We start from the raw sequence: 20695 nt of genomic DNA, 5'->3' as shown, positions 1-20695 counted from the left end.
GGGCTCGGGGGCGCCCGGGGGCCGCGCCGGGCGGAGGCGCGGGGGATCCGGGCCAGGCCGGAGCCGCGCGGGGCCACCTGGAAAGTGCATTTTGCAGAAATAAAGCAAGAGCCGCCAAATCCTCATTTCCTCCTTTTTGGGGCTCCCCCTCCCCTTCCCCGTGCCTTGCCCCAAAGTTTCAAAGTTGTGCGGCCGGGGGCACCTGCCGCTGGGTGATTTGGCTGTCCCTGCAGCTCCCGGAGGGGGGGGGTGCTTTGGAATTTTGTGTCGTGGGGGGCTCCCGCCCCGGCGTCCGGAGCTTTGGGGTGCGCGGATGCTTTGCCGGCCCCCCCGCGAAGGGGGCCGAGGAGGCTGGCAGGGGCGTCTCTGGCAGCGCGCCCCTTCCTTTTGTGTGCGCAGCGCCAAGAGTTGGAGGGACCGCAGCAAGGGCCGTGGACCGCGGCCGCCGACGGGTCGCCTCTGCCGGCTGCCGCGGCCACGCGAGCCCGGGGATCCGGGGCCTGCGGCCCGGCCCGGCCCGGGGGGAGGGGGTGGCAGGAAAGGGGGGCGCGGTCTGGGTAGGGGGGAATTTCCGGTCGCAGGATTCATCTCTGGGCTCGAAGGAGTGATCCGGTCCGGCAGCCGGGCGGGGAGTGCGCGGGGATTGCGGGGTGGGGGGGGTGGGGAGGCAGCTCCAGCACCTGGGGGGGCGCCCCGCGGGGATGGGCGCCCCGGAGCCGCGGACCCGGGTCTCGTACCCTCCTCCCACTCTCAGAGGGCCTCAGGGACCCCTTCGGGCCTACCCCCTCCCCCCCCCCTTCCCCTTAAAATCTGTCTGGCTCGGATGTTTATAAGATGTCTGGTTTGGGGGTCTTTCACACAAAGCAGTTTTCCCAGGAAGAAAAAAAAATCGTAGGAACGATTTACCCTGACCCCGATGGCTGGGGTGCCAACAGGGCATCAACGGGGAAGAGAAGGGGCTGGGGGCCGGAAAGGGGGGCGGGGGAGTCTGGGGTAGAAAAGCATATTGGGCCTGGAGTGGGGGACTGGGGGCCCACAGCAGCTTTGTTAGGGATTTCATTTCTCTTAGGTTGCACACACAGACTTTGATGCCTAGGTACTAGACTTTGAACCCCAACTTCTTACCATTTTCCTCAGCGTCTGCAATTCATCCAGCCCCATGAAAATAGCAGAATGCAGATCCTTGGCTTTTCATACAAACACGATAATTATAGTACATTTAGCAACTGTTTAACCCAAAATTCCGGCAGAATCTTTACGTCTACTACCAAGACTACTACAACCCCTCTCCCCACATACAACCAACCATACCCGCCAAGGTCTTCTTTCCCCATTTTGACATCCCATAGAAATTAGACTGCATACAAGGGATGCATGGCCAAAATGCTATTGGAACAGGTTTGAGGCATGGGGTACCTTAAGCTGGGAAGGAGAAACCTATGTTCAGGAGGGATGAGATCTGAGCATGGGAGAGAGATTTTTGTTGGTCCTTGAGCTGGGATGAGGTTTGTGTTCTGTGGATGCCGTGAATTACAGGCTGTTGGCTTTTTGTTTGCGATGGACAGTTAAGAATGTGGGTGTGGGTGGATTATTTGGGGCTAAGAAGCTCTGTGGGATGAGCTAGCATCTAGGTATAAGAAAGTTAAGGCGTCAGTAGGTTTGGCTTGGAGAATCTGAAAATAAGAATCCCTTAAATAGCACTTTTTGGTTTATAACAAAAGGGCTTTCACATATGCTGGCTCATCTGTCCTCCATAGCAACCACATCAGGTGGGCATTTTTCAATCCTCATTTTCCAGGTGGGAAACCTGAGGCTTATAGAATCAAAGGTCTCTCTGTCACATAGCAGAGCTAGGATTCCCACTTAGTTGTCTGGCTCCAAATCTTCAGTCTTTCCAGAGTCCTGGGCCACCATAACAACTTAGTTTTCAAATGTCTCCTGTGAGCATGGTGAGGTGCCAAAGGGCAGGCTTGGGGTTGAGTTTGTCACTGAGAGCCTGACCGGAACCCACGATAGGACCAGGAAATGCTCTAATACCAGAGTCAATGCAGTGGGAATGAACAGGAGAGAGAGCTCTCAGGGTAACCTGGAAAAGTTAGGAGAGGCTTCCTCCAGGAAGTGGATCTTGAGCTTGAAAGAATGGGGAGGCTTGGCTGGGGGACAGAAGAGGAAGGAATTCCTGAGCTCACCATGGTTGCTTCTGTGCTGGGAGGTTGACGTACATTCTCTCTGATTCTTACAGTGGTACCATGAGGAGTGGGCATTATTCTTATTTTTTTTTTAAGTTTATTTATTTATTTTGAGAGAGAGAGAGAGAGAGAGAGAGAGAGAGAGAGAGAGAGAATCCCAAGCAGGCTCCACACTGTCAGCACAGAACCTGACGGGGGCTCAAACTCACAAACCATGAGATCATGACTCGAGCTGAAGAGAGGCGGGCATTGTTATCTCCATTTCACAGATGAAGAAACTGAAGAACACAGGATTAATGTGGCTGGCTCGATGTCACCCAGTTGGATTTGAACCCAGGCCTTTGTGACTGTTGAGTGTGTTACGTTGGAATCGATGTCACGATTGGACCACCTCCATTTCGAATATGTAGAGACCAGGAGAGTGTGACTGGGCAGATGCAGTGGGGATGGGGGCTTAAGCCCAAAGACCAGCAGGCTCTCCAAAAGGCCAGGGAGTTGTACTGAACTACCGTATGTCCCAGGGCCTGGTCCTGTGAAAGTATTTAGGAGATTTCTGGGGCGCTTGGGTAGCTCAGTCAGTTAAGCATCCAACTCTTGGTTTTGGCTCAGGTCATAGTCTTGCGGTTTGTGGGATCAAGCCCCACATTGGGCTCCACACAGTCAGCATAGAGCCTGCCTGGATTCTCTCTTTCCCTCTCTTCCTCTTCCTGCTTGTAATGTCTCTCTCTCTCTCGCTCTCTCTCTCTCTAAATAAACCTAAAAAAGAAAGAAAGTACTTAGGAGATTTCTGGAAGCATGCCTCGAGAAGGCAGGATGAATGGTGGTGAAGGAGGTCTGGGCCCTGAGTGTGGAATCTTAGTCCATTTCCCTAATGCCTATGGGTGTCTGGCTTGACACCTTGAAGTAGCTTGTAGATTGGAAAGGACAAAGATATGGTTGATTAACCCGAGCTTCCCAAGAGCAGAACTGGGTCTGATTCATCCCCTGTGCCCCAGGCTCAAGTGGAGGTGCCAGGAGGACGCTTTCGGCCAGTGTGTTGTCATGTTGAGTTATACCCCAAGTGTAGAGGAGGAAGGTTTATTTTGCCCCAGGGTGGAGGATCTTTGTAGAAGAAGTGCCATTCGAACATTTGAGAGATGGGTTCAAGAAAGGCCAGAGAAGGCTTTCTGAGAAGAGGCACCGAGTCGGGCAAAGGCAGCGTAAACGACGGGGCAGGTCACCTGGTGCGGCCACCATGTGGGTGGCAGGCACGAGATGAAGTTCAAGTCAGGTTCTACCGCTGTGGTCCCTTGGGCTCTCTGGGCCTAAATTTCCCTTCCTGAAAGCAAGCCTTGAGGTTTGATTGTGTGATGGTAAGCTGTGGGAGACGCCCAGTGCCTGGGGATCGGGGCAGGAGAGTCGATGAGAGGAACTAGAAGTGGAGGGGTTTTTAAGTTTGTCATCATTTAGCCATTAACCAATCCAGCAATTACTGATAGTCAAGCCCTGTTGTGAGTGTTTTTTTCCTAGATGAGCTTACTTAATCTTTGTAACAGCCCTGAAGGTAGGCACTGTGATTGTCCCCATTTTACAGATGAAGAAACTGTCAAGGGAGGTTAAGTGGCAGAACTGGAGAGCAGACCCGGACGACCAGGCAGCCAAGCTCTTGACTTGGCCCAGCGTGGGACGACGGGTGGCTGGGAGAGGCGGGGCAGGGAGGGGAGAGCGACAGGCACCCCCCGCCCCCCCCCCCCCCCCCCGCAGTGGTAACTTCAGGTGGAAGAGGAGGAGGTGTCCTCTGAGGAGGTCCCACTGCAACCCGAAGCCGGAGCCTTGGCCCAGGCTGATGAAGTGACTGCTACGTGTCTGCTCCCAGGAGCCTCCACAGAAGCCAGCTCCTTTCATCACATTTAATGGCCCATAGAAAACGGGCTCGGTTTCCTCTTCTCTGTCATCACCAGCTCCGGGGCTCCTTCCCGTCTTATTTATTTCCCTAGGAAGTCTGTTCCCCTGCGAGTACCCTGATGGCTTCTGCAGGTGTACGAGCACTGTGTCTGCATCAGGCTGTGGGGACCACTGCTGCGTTCCAGAACCCAGCTGTAGCCGACTTCAGTTCGGCCGCACATCCCAAGCCCCGAATCCGAGGTTGACAACGCAGGCTTGATGGCAGCATCGGCAGTAGTGACACCAGCCACCGCGTATTTAAGGCTTCTGTGTGTGGCCTGGCGCTTTCTGGGCCTTCTCTTATTGACTCCGCTTCACAGCTCTTGGAGGCAGGAACACGTATTAGCAGCCCCATCTTGCAGATGAGGAGATTGATGTTCCAGGATCACATGGCTGTGGCAGAGCAGGGAGTCGGCGAGGAGGGGTCAGACAGAGCCAGGCATATGACACCCCTGAGCCCAAGGTCTTTGCTGCTATGCAGGAGAAGTAACTTCCAGTTATTTTATTAGTTAGTTAGTAGTCTGTACACACAACGTGGGGCTTGAACTCATGATCTCAAGATCAAGGGTCTCATGCTCTGCTGACTGAGCCAGGCAGGCAGCCCTCAAGTTATTTTAGTCTCCATGAAGGTCTTTTCTTATCCTTCTGGAAATCCCAATTATCTGTTGTTTGTATTGTGCTTTTGGCCATATTCTCATTAATCCTCTTGATGCCCCTTTACGGTAAGAAGTCCCTCTTTTGCAGAAGAAAATTGAGGGGTCCAGCCTCCAGCTCTTGCTACCCTGTCCCTGCTATGACTTTGGAAAGGGGACAGGGTGTCACATTCCCTTGGACCAAGAGCCACGTCTTCCTAAGTGCTGGGGCCGGCCAGCGAGCATCCACTGAGCACTTCCTGTGAAGGCTGCAGGGGGAAGTGGAGGCTGTGACCCTTCTGGGGTTAACAGAGGTCCATCTGTGCTCTTGTTCTCTGGCGCATTCCATGTCATGCCCTGTCCCCCTGCAGCCAGAAGAACTTAGGGCAGGGAGTCCAAAGTCCTGAGTTTCACTCCCAGCTGCAGCACATACTAGCTGCATGTTCAGGGGCACAATCATATTATCACTCTTGGCCTCAGTTTCTTGTTCTGTGAAATGGCCTCACTGATTCAGTCCTACCTTCCTTGAGTTTGCTGTGAGGCTCAAATGAAGAGGATTTGAAAACTATAAAGGCCACTGGTGTGACAGCGTGGTTGTGGTGGCCATAACCTCCAGAATGTTCCTGAATCTTCTCCACCGCCTACCTCGATCCAGGCCTGGACCACTGCCGTAGCCTGCTAACTGACCTTCCAGCCTCACCTCTTGTCATCTGTCTTCAATGCAGCAGCCTAAGTAAGGGATCTTCTCAAGATTTAAGTGGGACCTTGTCACTCCTCTGCTGAAAACCTCCCAGTAGCTTCCTGACTCAGAACACAGTGCTGGCTCCCCAGTGTGGCTTGCATGCAGCCTTCTAACCAGCCTTACTCTGCCCCTCGAAACTTGCTTCCTGCTTCGCTTGCCCTCACTCCAGCGCTGCGGTCACACTGGCCTTCTGTCTTTTCCTTGAACATTCTGAACTTGTTCCCACCTCAGGGCCATTGCCGTTGCCGTACTTTCTGCCGGTGCACGCTTACCTACCTTCTGTGTTCCCATGGTGGGCTCCATCTTATTTCTCTTAAATGCCACCTCCCTGAAGGGCCATCCCTAAACTCCCAGCACTGCTACCCCCTGCCCCCCATCACTCCCTGCCACATTTCCTATTTCAGCGTGTTTGTCACTCTCTGTAGCTTTACTTGTCTTGTGCATTTAACATTGCCCTGTTTATTTGTCTTCCCACGCCTGGACCACGTGCTCCACGAGGTCAGGGACATTATTAACCCTGTTCCCCCAGCATCTGGCATATAAAGGTGTTCTTTGGTTATTTTTTGGATAAGTGAATAATAGTAGCAGGGTGGTCCAGATCAGCCCTTGCCAAAAGAGAGTGGCCTAGATAGATAAACTGCAAAGGAATTGGTGTTGACTGATCAAAAAGCGCTTACAGGGTAATTTTGCAAGTTGCCAGCGCTGACAGTACAGGTTCAGCAGAAACACAAATTTCTGATCTCCTCTTGGATGTGGGGGTTAGGGGCCCATGATATAAACCTGCAAAGCAGCCTTGCAAGTTGGGTGTCATTAGCTCCCTCTTCCAAATGACAAAACAGAGGTTCAGAGAGGTGCCCTGAAAGCCAGCTTGGGGCTGTGTCGGACTCCCGGGCTCAGAGTCCTTTGCACTGCCCCAGCCTGCCTCTCTGTCTTCAGACAGTGAAGCGGGCTGAGCAATCCATGGAACACTCTTGGTGCCCAAGTGGTATGACCACAAGGATTCCTGAGCTTCTGTGCACAGGGCCAGTGACTTCTCAATTGCTCAAAAGAAAAAGCATTCCACAATAGTAAGTGATCACTCTGAGCTATGGGACTCTGGATGATTTCTCCCCGCCCCACCCCCCGTGTATTATATTTGCCCATAATTCCCAAGCCTTTTGCAATAAGCTTCTGTTCCTTTTCTTTTCTTTCCTTTCCTTTCCTTTCCTTTCCTTTCCTTTCCTTTCCTTTATTTTCTTCCTTCCTTCCACTCTCCCCAGACCCTGACCATGCTGGTGCCAGCAGTGTGAGAAATATAGAAATGCATCTCTCTTGTTTTTAAAATTTTTTTAAGGTTTATTATTATTTATTTATTTATTTATTTACTTTTGAGAGAGAGAGAGAGACAGAACACAGTGGGGAGGGGCAGAGAGAGGGGGAGACACAGAATCCGAAGCAAGCTCCAGGCTCCAAGCTGTCAGTGCGGGGCCCGATGCAGGGCTCGAACTCACGAACCGGGAGATCATGGCCTGAGCCGAAGTCGGATGCTCAGCTGACTGAACCACCCAGGTGCCCCGAGCTTCTGTTACCTTTCTTTGAAAGAAAAGTTAGTTTAAACATCTCATCTCCCTTGATAGCTGGGAAGTTGTGAAGAAGCTGGAGCCTGGACCCCTGGAGACACAGATGTGGGATTGAACCCTTCCTGTGCAGTTTGGCCCCCAAGTAGCTGGGAGGGTAAGGCAAGAGAGTAAAAGCCCTTTGTAACTGCTGACTCTTAGTTTGACTTATGGTGGCGCCGTGGGGGAGGCCTGAGGGAGGTTTCCTGAACTTTGGTTTCTGTTCAAGGTAGTTAAAAGAAAACAAATTGCAAGTTGCTGAGGCCTGTGGGTGGTCCTTTTCTCTTGTCATTCCTTGACAGGTGGTTTCTGGTGGAGCCTGAGGTGGTACCTAGCTGCTTCTGCCTATCTTCCTCAGCTGCTGCGTGGCCTTGGGCAAGTCGCGGTCTCTCCAACCCTCACTTCTTTTTAAAAGATTATTTTTTTCTTTTCTTTTCTTTCCTTTTTTTCTCCACCCCCTGTCCCTTTTTTTTTTTTAATTTTTTTTTTTCAACGTTTTTATTTATTTTTGGGACAGAGAGAGACAGAGCATGAACGGGGGAGGGGCAGAGAGAGAGGGAGACACAGAATCGGAAACAGGCTCCAGGCTCCGAGCCATCAGCCCAGAGCCCGACGCGGGGCTCGAACTCACAGACCGCGAGATCGTGACCTGGCTGAAGTCGGACGCTTAACCGACTGCGCCACCCAGGCGCCCCCCACCCCCTGTCCCTTAAGTAGACTTCATGTCCAGTGTGGAGCCCAACCCGGAGCTTGAACTCACAACCCTGAGATCAAGACCTGGGCTGAGATCAAGAGTTGGATGCTTAACTTACTGAGCCACCCAGGTGCCCCAAGACTCTATTTTATTTTTTTCAAGCCTAGCTTTTCTGTGGAGAGTGGACATGGTGGCACCTACCTTTGAGATTATTGTAGGGATAAACATGATTCCTTAGGACAGAGCTTCCAAATCATCTCTGTCCTGCAGACCCATTGGGCAGCCTGGGGAAGCCCCTGAACACCTTCTCAGAATACCGTTTTTAAGCGCATAAAGTAAAATATGCAGGATTGCAAAGGAAACCCAATTCTCTCGAACTGTAGCTGGGCTTTTCATCAGTGCACTGAGAACCAGATCTGGCAGTGAGTCTAACATAAGCGCCATAATTCTGAAGTTGTGATGAGTGTGAACAATATTTTGTTGTGCCTGCAGTAGCTGAAATGTGAAAGAGCTGTGATTCCTAGCACGACACTATTGCAGCGTGTTGCCTGCCTTTGTAATTGAAGGGGATGCTAAATACCAGGTAGGGGGTAGTGAAAAAAACTTCTAAATGTTTTCCCATCCAAGTTCATGGACTCCTGAGTTCTCTCTGGGGGCCGCAGGCCTAAAACCCTTGGCATAAAAGGTGGATGACACCCAGCACATAACCTCCAGAAATGAGCCAAGACCCCTGCTCGGCCTCTTTGGAGCAGAGGGGCCTCAGGTGGACAGACAGGGTGCACGGGGACCGTGGGGAAGAGATTCGTGCAGACCCGGAATTCTGACTGGTGAGGTCGAGGATGGCGAAATTGAACCTTTGCTGGTCTCTGAGTAAGCTGTCGAGGGCCTGGTGAGTCAGGAGAAGTGCCAGGCATCTTTGGAGATGACGTAACCTCAGGTAGTGTTCATGCAGTATACGAGGCCAATCTGTCATACGCGGCCAATCTGGCACCGACCGCTCGCCTTTCATGAAACCTGGGGTAGGTGAGGGCCAGGCTGGCGGAGTGTGAGATGAGGCTGGAGGCAGCCTGCGGGGATGGGAGAGGAGCACCTTTGAGTCGGGAGGTCAGAGTGTGTGGGCTCCAGAGCCCAACTGCCGGGGTTCAAGTCGCCGCTCTGTCCCTTATAGCCTGGGTAACTCTTGCAGGTTAGTTCACCTCCTTGTGCCTCGGTTTCCTCATCTGTAAAATGGGGATGATGATAGTATTTTCTTATGGCGTGTTGTGAGAATTATGTGTTCTATTTAAAGCTCTTTGAACAATATCTGGTAGGCGAGAGCGCCTGAAATCAGCACCTTTGCTGTTATTCGAGGGTCTGTGTGATTCCGCTCACATAGTTGGAGAATAGGTTGGAGAGCGCGGCTTCTCTGTGCTGCCCAGAGATGAATCAGATGCAGCGTCTGCCTTCAGGAAGCTCAGGGTTTAGGGAGAGGGGGACATAAGCGCACGCTGTCCTTTAGCTAGGGTAAGTGCAATGGTTGTGCCGAGCTGGGGTGCTGTGTTAGCTGGGGGTTGGGGAAAGGGTCTTCCCGGTAGAGGAGCCACCTCAGCTGAGCTTTAAAGAGGCGCCGGGCACTAGCCAGGTGGGAAGGAAGCAGTGGGTGCGAAGGCTGTTCCACACAGAGTGGGCAGCTTGGGTTTGACATTGTTGGAGTGTGACATTCCAGGCCAGTCATGGGGCCGGACGGGAGGCGAGGTACTTCCTATGGTGTGGTGTGCCTGGGGGGAGCCGCTTGGCCTTCGTCCTCCTGGTAGTGGGTGTCATGAAGGTTTTGTTTGTTTTTGATTTTTATTCACAGGAAGTAGCAAAAACAGTACAAAGAATTCCCTTCACCCACCCTCCCCTGCTGATGGTATATGGTGGTTGTACATTATCAGAATCAGAAAATCGGCATTGTTTCACTGTGAGACTACTGAGCTTATTCACCTTCCATCTTTAAAAAAAGTTTTTTTTTTTTTATGTTTATTTATTTTGAGAGAGAGAGAGAGAGAACCAGCAGGGGAGGGGCAGAGAGAGAGAGGGGACAGAGGATCCGCACTGACAGCGGAGAGCCTGATGCGGGGCTGGAACTCACAAACTGTGAGATCATGACCTGAGCTGAAGTCGGATGCTTAACCACAAAGCCACCCGGGTGCCCCACCTTTCATCTTTAAAAAAAAACACAAAACTGCATTCATCTGTGTGTGCACCTGTGTGCACCTGTTAAGGGTTTTGAGCAGGGGAGTGACGTTGACATGTGTGTTAGGCAAATCTCCTCAACCACCAAATGGTAGATTGGAGGGGGCTCGTTGGAGGCTGTTGGCAGGAGATGCTGAGGGCCTGAGACCCGTGGTCATGGAGATGGCAGGAGGAGCTGCAGGGTGGAGGATGTTTCAGAGGTAACGGTGGAAGGAACTGGGGACTGAGAACAGGATGGCAGTTGGATCTATGAATGGAGTTTGGGGAAAATGGAGGAGGAGCGGGAGCAGGGGAGATGCTGCGAAGTTTGGATTGTGGCAAGTTGGAGGAGCACCCAACTGGGATGGGCACCAGGGAGGACTTTGTGGACACATGGGCATCCGAACTGGGTCTTAACGGATGAATAGGAGTTGGCTAGGTGTGTGTGTAGGGAGAGGGCATTCCAGGTAGAGCACCTAGGATTAAGAAAGGCATGGAGGTCATAAGCGGCCTGGGTGTTGGACATCTAGGTGGCACTGCCCAGGGGTTAAGAGACATGAATCTGAAATATTGGGGAGGGGGTGAGCCTGGCAGGAGGAATAGATTTGTGAGTCATCGACATGACTCACGAGATCATGACATGCAAGAGCTCCTCTGGGGAGAGCATGTAGAGGGAGGAGGACAGAAGCTCTGTCCCTTAAATGGAAGCTCAGGTGCGCTGGTCTTGAGACCTGGGCAGAGGAAGAGGAGCCCCTGACAGAGCAGGAATGGTCAGAGAGGTGTGAGGAGGACGTGGCAGACGCAGCCGAGAATATACTGAAAAAGGCAAGTGAAGAACTGTCCCTCTATGGGACTCAGCAACTAGAAGGTTCCTGGAATGGGGAGGACCCTTGGCAAGCACCTTCGGTGGAGTGGGACCGGAGCTGCTGAGATGTGGGGGGTGCAGGGGGAGGTAAGGCTCTAGAGACAGTGTGGACAAGAAATGTTGCCAAGGAGGGGCGTCTGGGTGGTTCAGTCGGTTAAGCGGCCGACTTTGGCTCAGGTCATGACCCCGCGGTTCATGAGTTCAAGCCCCACTTCGGGCTCTGTGCTGACAGCTCAGAGCCTGGAGCCTGCTTTGGATTCTGGGTCTCCCTGTCTCTCTGCCCCTCCCCTGCTCATGCTCGCTCGCTCGCTCTCTCTCTCTCTCTCTCTCTCAAAAATAAATAATAAAAACATTTTAAAAAATTAAAAAAAAAAAAAAGAAAAGAAAAAGAAATGTGACCAAGGAAAGGAGGAGAGGTTGTGCATGATCCAGAAGGGGAGGGAGTTACTTGGAGGTGGGAGAGACACAAGCATGCTGACAGGCTGCGGGGTCCTGGGACTGGGTCCTGTTGCCTCATGGGCAACAGAGATGGTGATATGTGTGGGCCCTGGGGCCAGGCTGCCAGAATTTGAATCCCAGCTCTATCGTGTACCAGCTGTGTGACCTTGGGCAAGTCACTTCACTTCTTTGTGCCTCTCTTTCCCCCTCTGCAAAGTGAGACTAATAGTCTATCTCACAGGGGGTGCTAGAAGATATTATGTATAAAGAGATCATGACGTGCCTAGAAAAAAGAGAGGGAGATCACGACAGCCTCTGGCATGAGGTAACCACTCAGAAAATGTTATTATTACTTGATTATTTCAAGTATTTCTGTTTTTGTCATCTATTTAACACTCATTGGTTCTTTTAAAAAAATTTTTTTAAATATCCATTTATTTTTGAGGGAGAGACAGAGTGCAAGCGGGGATAGGGGCAGAGAGAGAGAGAGAGAGAGAGAGAGAGAGAGAGAATCTGAAGCAGGCTCCAGGCTCTGAGCTGTCAGCACAGAGCCTGACAAAGGGCTGGAACCCATGAACCAAGAGACCATGACCTGAGCCGAAGTCAGATGCTTAACCGACTGGGCCACCCAGGCACTCCAACACTCATTCATTCTTATCTATATAATGCCTGGGTTAGATGAGTTAATATTCATTCATCCACTTCTTTTACCACCGTTTATGGAGCACTTGCTCTGCACCAAGCACAGGGCCAGGCACCGAGATTTCAAGAGGCTGGTACAGTCCCTGCCTGGTCTGATGAAGATCTGAATTTCTGAGTCTTTCATCTTCAGACTCTTCTCCAAAGTGGGGGGGGGGGGGCCGGGGGGTGAGAAACACAAAAAGCAAACAAACAAAAAACCCGTTCATGGTTCTCAGGTCAATGGTTTGGTTTTTTTCTTGGGAAGAACAGCCCATGGACATTCGGGCAGACCTGCAACACTGGGTTTAAAACCAGGCTGCTGGTTCCCACTTGGGCTCTGCCCTACTGGGTTGATCTCAAGTCAGTCATCTCATTTTGCGTTTTAGATTCAAGGTGAATACTTACCCTGTGGGAAAAAAAGAATCTAAATCATTCTAGGTGTACAAAGCAGAGTGTTCTGTGTCCTGTTGCCCCTTGGCAGGTCCCAGTCCCCAGAGAGAACCAGTTAAATTGGAGAATATCTTGCAAACTTCTTGATGTAAACGCACATTGCACACAGATGTGATCATACGACACACAGTATTCTGGAATCTGCTTTTTTTCTTTCTCAATGTTGTATGGCGGCATCTCCATGACGATGCACATGGATTCAATAGCTGCACTGTAAGGGGTATTGTGTAATTTAACGGATTAAGCTAATTCTCTACTGGTGGACATTGAAGTTCCTTCTAGCTTTTCACTCTTTAAAAAAAGACATCCTGTGCAAATATAATTGAGTGCTTGTACAAGGATTTGGGTAGATTAAGTTCGTGGAAGTGAAGTTTCTGGGTCGAAAGGGCGCTTTATCATTTAGGAGTTTGGCTGCAAGTAACAATTCCTACCTAAAAACCGGAGTTCAGGGGCGCCTGGGTGGCGCAGTCGGTTAAGCGTCCGACTTCAGCCAGGTCACGATCTCGCGGTCCAGGAGTTCGAGCCCCGCGTCGGGCTCTGGGCTGATGGCTCAGAGCCTGGAGCCTGTTTCCGATTCTGTGTCTCCCTCTCTCTCTGCCCCTGCCCCATTCATGCTCTGTCTCTGTCTGTCCCAAAAATAAATAAACGTTGAAAAAAAAAAAATTAAAACCGGAGTTCATTATAATCTCACGTGATTAATGAGGCGGAGCAGTTCCAGGATCAGCTAACTTATTGGGCCAGACACGTCATTCATCAACTTTGCTCTGTCTTTGCGCTCTGCCATCCCCAGCGTGTGCATCTTCTCGATACTCCCCGTCCTACAGAAGCAAGCAACAGATCATTGCTTCTGTCCTGTACTAAGTGTGAAGAAAACCGTTCCTTGGCTGACTTCCCCTCCTCTCATTGGCCAGGACGATGTCACATGCCCTTACCTAAGCCAATCACTGGCAACCAAAGGGACTGTTGTGATTGGCTTAATCCAGTGAAGGTTCACCTGAGTGACTGGGAAAGGAACAGCCTTGGGGCTGTGCAGGGAGGAAGAGGGGCAAACCGGCTGGCTTCCTGGTTTTGGTAGATGTTGCTACGCCACTTCGCAGCGATGCTGCCGTTTCGCCCTCTCAGTGTACTTGCAGTGTTGGAAAGTGCCCATTCCTGCACCTGCATCAACTAGGCTCTCTTCTCACCGTGGTCTCAGAGGTGAAAAGTTGCTGCTTATTGTGTGGTTCTTTTATCAGTGAGTTTGAGTGTCTCTTCTTCATGATTCATGTTTCCTGTGGGTTTCCTGTTTATGTTCTCTGCCCCTCTTTTTAAGTAATCATAATGATTATAAAATAGTAATGGTTGACATTAAATGCTTATCCTGCCCCTGGCATCTCATTGAACCTTCGCAACAACCCTATAAAGAAGGTATTAATTAAAAAGAAGAAGAAGAAGAAGAAGAAGAAGAAGAAGAAGAAGAAGAAGAAGAAGAAAAAGAAGAAAAAGAAGAAGAAGAAGGTATTAGTATCCCTGTTCTAGAGATGCGGGGGTGTGAAACACAAAGAACTCAAGCAGCTTGTATACAGTTAATAGGAACAGGTCTCGAATTTGAACCCAGGTGTGAACCTGGGTATGTGGTCACAGACTGTGCTGACATGTTGGAATTGTTTCCTGTTGGTTCCTTAATTCATGGCTATTTCTGCGAAGAGCCGTTTGAGGTAGGTCCCGCTTGAAATTCCCAAATTATAAGAACATGGACCTAGAGTAGGGGGGAGGGGACTTCCCCACTTGGCAGTCCGGTCCTGGGGAGACTTGGGCCTGTTTTCTCCTTTGACATTTTTTATCCCTTGCACTTTTTTTCTTTAAAAAGATACAAGATTTGGGGTGCCTGGGTGGCTTAGTCAGTTGAGCATCTGTCTTCGGTTCAGGTCATGATCTCACAGTTTGTGAGTTTGAGCCTTGCATGGGGCTCTGTGCTGACAGTTGGGAGCTCAGAGCTTGGAGCCTGCTTCAGATTCTGTCTCCCTCTCTCTCCACCACTCCCCCACTTGCTCTCTTTCTCTGTCTCTCAAAAACAAATAAACATTAAAAAAAAAAAAAAGACAAGATTTGGGGAGCTGGGCAGCTCAGTCAGTTAAGCATCCTACTCTTGGTTTCAGCTCAGGGCACGATCTCACAGTTTGTGGGTTTGAGCCCCATGTCGGGCTCTGTGCTGACAGCATGGGGACTGCCTGGGATTCTCTCTCTGCCCCTCCCCTGCTCGCTCTATCTCCTTTTCTCAAAATAAATATTACAAAAAAATAAAATAAACTCGTTTAAAAAAAAAAAAAGACAAGATTTGGGGAGCCTGGGAGGTTCAGTTGGTTGAGTGTCTGAGTCTTGATTTTGGCTCAGGTCACGAGCCCCACGTTGGAATCTGCACCGAGAATGGAGCCTACTTGAGATTCTCTCTCCCTCCCTCTCTCTCTCTCCCCCTCTGCCCCTCTCCCCTAGACACACACATTCTCTCTCTCTCAAAAAAAAAAAAAAAAAAAAAAAAAAGACAAGATCCATTTGGCCCACATGCTCCTTGCTCTTCTAGCAAGTGCCCTGAGCATGTCTCACCCCTACCCTCACCAACCATGCCCTACCCCTACCCTCATCATCAAGGAACTCACCTCCCTCTTCAGCTGAGAACAAATGGTCTTTGAACCACTGTCTCAGTGTGCTGGGGATGCTATAACAGAATACCATAGACTGAGTGGCCTAAACCACAGAAATCTATTTTCTCACAGTTCAGGAAACTAGAAGGCCCAGGTCAAGGTGCTGGTGGATTCAGTTTCTGATGAGAACCCTCTTCCTGGCTTGCATATGTCTGCCTTCTCATTGTGGCCTTATCTGGCCTTTCCTCTGGGAGTGGACAGGGAGAGAGAGGGAGTGCTCTCTGGTGTCTCCTCTAATAAAAACACTAACCCTGTCAGACCAGGGCCCCCACCTTATGACCTCTGTAGAGGCCCTATTTCCAAACAGTCATATTGGGGATTAGGGCTTCAACATGTAATTTTGGGGGGATACAAGCATTCAGTATATAAATTCTGCCCCTTACCCTCCTCCCAATTCATGTTCTTATGTGCAAAATGCATTCATTCTGTCCCAACAGCCCCCAAAGTCTTAACTCATTCCGGCACCCACTCTAAGTCCCGAGTCTCATCTAAATATCTAAATCAGGTCTGAGTGAGACTGGAGGTAGATTCATCCAGAGTAAATTCCTCTCTGGCTGTGATCCTGTGAAACCAGACAGGTTATGTGCTCCTAAAACACAATGGTGGGACCGGCGTAGGATAGACATTCCCGTTCCAAACGGAATCAGTCACAAAGAAGAAAGAGGTGAGGTGCTCCAAGCAAGTCTAAAACCTGGTGGGGGCAAATTCCATTTGCTTTGAAGGCTTGAGAATCGTCTTTGGCTTGCTGTTCCTTCTTGCTGGCTCGCTGGGGCACAGCACCGGCCCCCCAACGGCTCTTGCAGTGGGTCACCCCCTGCAGCTCTAAAAACGAATTGGTGGCTCCACCCAGGCAGCTCTGATCATCTGTGGATCAGGGTCGGACTTCCTTTTTTTTTTTTTGAAGGATAGAACGTGTTTGCATCCAGATAGCTCTATGGTCCGGTCCTGCAGAATTCAAGAAGTCCAGCAGCCTTCCTGCATTCTGCTGTCCACTTTTCTCTGACCCCTTTGGTTCTAACGGGCAGAGTTTCTGTTGGTATAACCCCATCTCTATTTCTGACTTCTGCCGCTAGCTGATTAAGTCTGTGGTTCACACCCATACTCACCTCATCAAATGGCTGTTCAGCCACATCCTTACTGTTCTCTTCAGAACACGTGTTCCTTTTTTTTTTTTTTTTTGCAATATGAATAGGCTGAGAATTTTCCAGCTCTTTGAATTCTGGTTCCTTTTGTTTAACAATTCTTCAATTCATCTCTTGTCTCTCAAATTTTACTATAAGCAGTAGGGAGGACGCATGCCACACCTTCCATACTTTGCATAGAAATCTCTTCTGCTAAATATCCATTTTCATTGCTTGCAGATTCTACCTCTCAGAAGAAACTGGAACACAATTTATCTATCTATCTATCTATCTATCTATCTATCTATCTATCTATCTATCTAAGTTTATTTATTTATAATCTCTGTACCCAACATGGGGCTCAAACTCACAACCCTGAGATCAAGGATCGTGTGCTCATCCTGCTGAGCCAGCCAGGCTCTCCACTAGAACACAATTTAGCCAAGTTCTTTGCCACTTTGGGACAAGGATCACCTTTTCCTGAGTTTCCAAGAACTTATTCTTCATTTCCATCCGAGGCCTCACCAGAATTGCCTTTAACATCCTTATTTCTACCGGCCATCTCTTCATGGCCATCGGGGGTTTTTCTAGCTGCGCCTCAAAGCTCCCTGAACCTCCTCCGTATGTTTAGGTATTTGTTACAGCAGCACCCCCACCTCTTGGTACCAAAATTTGTACTCGCCTACTCAGGCTGTGGGAATAAAGTACTTGCTCAGAGCTCTACCCTAATGACCTCACTTAACTTGAATTATTTCTTAGAGGCCCCATCTCCAATACAGTCCTACTGGGGATAGGGTTTCAACGTATGTATTTGGCGGGGACACAAACATTCAGTTCATAACAACCACCCATACAAAGGTTCTCCCAGAGGAAAGACATTGGGAAGGAGGGAGGGGTGTGGGGACTTAGGTGTTTGCTGGGGCTTAGGGGGCTTTTGCTTACTTGGCACTTTAACAAGGCTGTCCAATGCCCATCTCTCCAGGCCCTTTGAACCCAGGCTGTAGGGTCACTGTGTGGCCTTGAGCAACTTTCCTGGCTTCTTGGAACACTTTTTCCGTCCCTGATGGGGTTGTAGTGAAACTTCAAAAAAAAAAAAAAAATCACATTTATTTAACGATGTCTCATTTTCAGGTATGGTAAAGCCAGACACAGAGCTGCTTTTTTGTTCAAAACCTGTGACTTCTCATCTTACTTTAGGGTGAAGCCACGGCCCTTGCTCTGCTGATGGAGACCTCACATATGGTCTTCCCTGGTAATGTCACAGACCTTCCCATACACCACTCTTCCCACTGCCCACTCTGCTCCATCCACACTGGCCTCCTTGCTCTTCCTCAAATACACTGATCAGTCTCTACCTCAGGACCTTCGCACTCACCATTCTTTCTGCTTGAACACGTTTCCCCACGTGGCTTGCTCCCTTCCGTCATTTTGATCTCTGTTCAAATGTCAAAGAGGCCTTCCCTGAGTCTGCTATATAATTATAGCACCCTGTCACTCTATCACCTTATTTTTTTCCTTTCCTATGTGTATCCTTCCTGTGTGACGTTATACATTTATTTCTCCTATCTCTCCTCCACCTGCACATATACTCTAAAAGAGGACTTTGTCACTTTTGTTAATTGCTAAATCCCCAGGGCCTAGAACATTTTAGGAATCCCTTAAGGGCTCATCGCACAGGTGGCTGGCTGGCTGCCTCCAGTGAAGCTCCTTTTTCTTCATGTTGTGGCTGTGTCCCTGCAGCCTGGTTTCCCCACTAAACTGCGAGGGGCAGGGGTTTCGTTTCTGTCATGGCTGAGTCCCCTGCCTCCAGAGCAGAGCTTGGCACAGTGGAGGAGCCACTTACATTTAATGACAGACTGAGGCCCTGATTGTTGCTCTGCCCACTTCCCCCTGCTCGCACAGGGCCACTGCCTGGCAGCCGCTGTGGTTTTCCTTTCCAGGTGGTGTGCTTCATACTTTACTTGCCCCTTCCATCTGGGTGTCTGGCACTTAGCAGGTGCTCTCTAGCTTACTTTCTGAGAGGCGCACGACTGGGCAAAGCCAGACGTAGTACCAGACCACACAGCTCTTGGGGTGGTCTGTCCCCCTCCTCGTTAGCAGGGCCCACGAGAGCGACCAGCAGAAGGTCCTTCAATCAGGGAGAGGTGAACCCAGTACCTGGTACATGGTAGGCACCCGGGAGACGTGGGTTTCCTTCCCTTCCTGCCACCTGACCTTCCAGCTTTCTCCTAGTTGTGGGCCAGGCCTGCTGGCTGACCCCTGTTGGCAGCCTCGAGGCGGGTTGGGGCCTGGGCTTCCCCATCCTCGTGGCTGTGCAGATTGAGGGGTGCCACAGGGACTTGTTGGGGGTGGGGGGAGGCTCAAGCCAGTCTCAGTGTGAGTGTTTCTGGACAGGTGTCCTGTAAGGAATGTCCATTCTTTCCCAGTCTTCTCAAGAAACTTGTCATTCTCCTTCACATCCAGCTCAGGAACCACCTCCTGCAGAGCCTTCCCCGGTTCCCCCAGTGGACCCACCGCTCCTTCCTCTCAGGTCCCAGGCCCTTTGCACCCACAGCCAGCCTGCATCACAGCTGACGGCCCACCTGTCTTTCCCCCCGCCCCCCGCCCCCCCGCACTGGACCAGGAGGTCCTGGTGGGCGGGACTGGGCCTCAGCCACCAATTCATTTTGTGTCTCCCCTGCCCCCACACCTAGCACCAAGTAGGGAGGGCATAAATGTTGGTTAGACTGAACTATACCCTCACTCTCCGGGGCTCTCTCAGAGGATACTAACTCACCAATGTGTCGGGGGAGTCAGAAAATCTTCCCGAAGGAGGGGGGAATTCCCTCCACATCCTGGGCCCCAGTAAGACCTGGGCCTCCAGCTTGGTGTTACTTTGTATTACTCTGAATTTTAGCAGTGGTTATACTCTCACTGGAGAGGGGGTGTGTGAAGGCCCAAGCCATACGCATCTCCCCTAAGCATCCCTGGTTTCTGGGTGATCTTGCGTATGGTGGCACTTTTTTTAAGTACTGCAAGGGCCCAGCCCCTTGGGACAGCCCTACCAGCCTCTACCAGCCTGGCAACATTGCTTATGAGATAAAATCGGTTTGCCAGCTCTGGCCTAGGGTCTATACACTCAATTGAATGACCCTAGAGTGGTCGATAATAGATCCTAGAACAGGACATTGGAAGAAGCAGAATATTTTCACACAGAAGTGTTCCCCCAAATTGCCCCAGAGACCTCTGCCTTTCCTGGGCCATGAGTATTCAACACCAAACACAGGCTGAGGTGCCTAGGAAGGCTCCTAAGTGGTTCTACCTCTACTGTACCCTCGAGGAGGGAGAGCAGCAGCCTCTTTCCTGACCTAAAGTCAGCATTTCCAGGCCTGGCCCCCACTTGCTGGCTGCAGGCCTTGTGACCTCTCTGAGCCTCACTTTCTCCATCTCTCAAATGTGGGTCCCAGATCGTCTCAGCCCCGAGGGTCATCAGTCAAGATCAGATAAAATGTGAGAGATGTCAGGGATTTCATGAACTATTGGATACAGCCTGACAGAAGGCCTTCCCTTCCCTGACACCCATGAGCCAACTCCTATTCACCCTTCAAAGCCCAATTCAAATGTCGCCCCCTTTGTTTCCCAAATGTTTCAACTTTTTTGTGCCTCATCCCAGCCTGCGTTTACCACAGAAGTCTGGTTTGGGGTGGAGTTGGTGGGATGTTCTTGCCATGTCTCTAATTAGGTTATAAGACCTGGGTGCAGGTGGCCACGCTGGCCTCACCTTATAAAATGGGCCTGTAGCAAATGTTGAATGCCCCCCATAGAAATCCTGATCTACAAGCTACCACTTGTAAAGTGTCTGCTATGTGCCAGGCTCTGAAATGAGGACCCTCCTCTGTATTCAGCCCACCAGGAGGTGCTGTTTGTAATCCTCATTGTACAAAGCGGGAAGCTGCTAATCAGGGAGGTAGAGTAGCCTGCTCTGGGATTTGAACCCTTCTCCGTGGTGCGGGCACACAGCAGTGCTACTGCTCTGGGTTTTTGGTGGTCAGAGAGGAGGACTCGCCCGAGGCTGTGTGAGGAACCTCCTTCATAACCACCTGGGGCAGGGAGTATTTTTTTCCTTGGCATTGGATGCGGACTTAGGAATTCTCACTTGGGATGGATCTGGCCAGTGCTTGTTTCTGGTAGGTCTGCTCAGACTCCAGGGCTGGGAGGAGACTGGACAACACTCCCCTCTGACTGCTGCAGTTTTCTGAGAGAACTACAGGCTGAACAGGGCTGGGGGAGGGCAGGGGGGCAGCCGCTCCCACCTGGTGTGAGCTGGTGTGGGGGTTTGGGGAAATGTGACCAGTGGGAGAGAGTCAGTGAAAGAGACTCGGAGTTAAAGAGAGTCATCAGACACTCTAGGTAGGGGAGGGCAGGGTCGGATTTGTGGGCCTGAAAGCACCCCCCCCCCCCCCCGCCGTGATGGCCTCAAGGAGGTGGGGGGTGGGCAATGAGGCAGCT

General features: G+C 50.7%; 1 protein-coding gene across 1 annotated transcript in view; it reads left to right on the top strand.

Moving 5' to 3' along the window:
- ZC3H7B (zinc finger CCCH-type containing 7B) overlaps positions 1–20695 on the top strand; it is a 61421-nt gene that overhangs the window by 664 nt on the left and 40062 nt on the right. The gene's annotated exons all lie outside the window — the stretch shown is intronic.

Source organism: Herpailurus yagouaroundi, unplaced genomic scaffold (genome assembly GCF_014898765.1).
Source record: "Herpailurus yagouaroundi ecotype Mexico unplaced genomic scaffold, PumYag 182, whole genome shotgun sequence".
In the NCBI taxonomy this organism is placed as follows: domain Eukaryota; kingdom Metazoa; phylum Chordata; class Mammalia; order Carnivora; family Felidae; genus Herpailurus; species Herpailurus yagouaroundi.
The sequence above is the reverse complement of the archived record's forward strand: the minus strand, read 5'-3'. Positions and strand labels throughout refer to the sequence as shown.